The 957-nt window shown below is 47.9% G+C and overlaps 1 pseudogene across 1 annotated transcript in view; it reads right to left on the reverse strand.

Moving 5' to 3' along the window:
• Positions 1-619: 619 nt before the first annotated feature.
• Positions 620-957, reverse strand: part of LOC311589558 (large ribosomal subunit protein uL2-like) — a 705-nt pseudogene continuing 367 nt past the window's right edge. Inside the window, exon 1 of the transcript in view lies at positions 620-957. This exon is cut by the window's right edge and continues 367 nt beyond it. The product of the transcript in view is annotated as a large ribosomal subunit protein uL2-like (transcript).

Below are 957 nucleotides of genomic sequence, written 5' to 3' on the forward strand. Positions count from 1 at the left end.
CATTCTGCAGTTGAATAGATGTGAGTGACACAAGCAGCCGCCACACCCTCAGTGCTGTCCAGAACCTCGGGGTGTGAGTGGAGCTGCCTCTTGTGAGCCACATGTTTGCGGTCTGGCATGGCTTCCTTGATGGAATCGTCGTGCCTGTCAATACAGAAACACACTTTTTGCCTCAAAGGCAATAAGAGAAAACTTATTCTGAAAGTAAATATAAATAGCCATGCCTGGAAATAGGGGTTCAGATTCTCCCCCTCCCCCGCCAGCCAAATACCATGTTCTATTACCATAGTGGCTACATGAAGTTTTTCATTAGTTATGGAACAACAAAAGTATTTTCCAAATACATTGGTGGAGGCCACAGGGAGGCGATTACAGCAGGCAGGGGAATCTCTGCTGTAGGTCAATACACAGGAACAGCCAGCGGTCTGCTAAGGCTACTTTGGAAGGCTTTGATAGTCATGAAAAGTGGAGAGTTTTCAGAGGGACTAGAGATGGCCCAAGATACTTTACTCTGATTCACTGTACATATAGACTCTACAAATATAATCTCTAAGTTCTTCCATTTGGCCTTGTAGAATCTCCCCACCCCCCAAGGGACATACTTTATAGCTCCTGAGCTCTAGTTTTTCTCCTGTGTACTTTTGGTTCCACATAGTCCGGCAATGAGACCTACTCTGCACCCAGCAGAGGCGTCTCTTCGGATAGTGGAGGGTTTGCCAATGTGCTGGTGGTTACCACCTCCAAAGAGATGTTCCACGGGATTCAGGACCACACCCCTTACACATGGTCAGCAGTTCCTCTTTGCCTTGTACTTATGGTAGGCATGGCCAGTGTTTAAGACAGGTTTGTCAATTCTGCCTCCACTGGCTGCGACAGCGATGACAGCTCTGTTGACCGAGGAAATGTCCTTCTTGGACCCTGAAGGCAGCTTCGGTCGGGTCTTCTTGGTTTCTGGGT

The sequence above is a fragment of the Acomys minous genome (assembly GCF_964271855.1).
Source record: "Acomys minous genome assembly, chromosome: 18".
NCBI classification, from domain to species: domain Eukaryota; kingdom Metazoa; phylum Chordata; class Mammalia; order Rodentia; family Muridae; genus Acomys; species Acomys minous.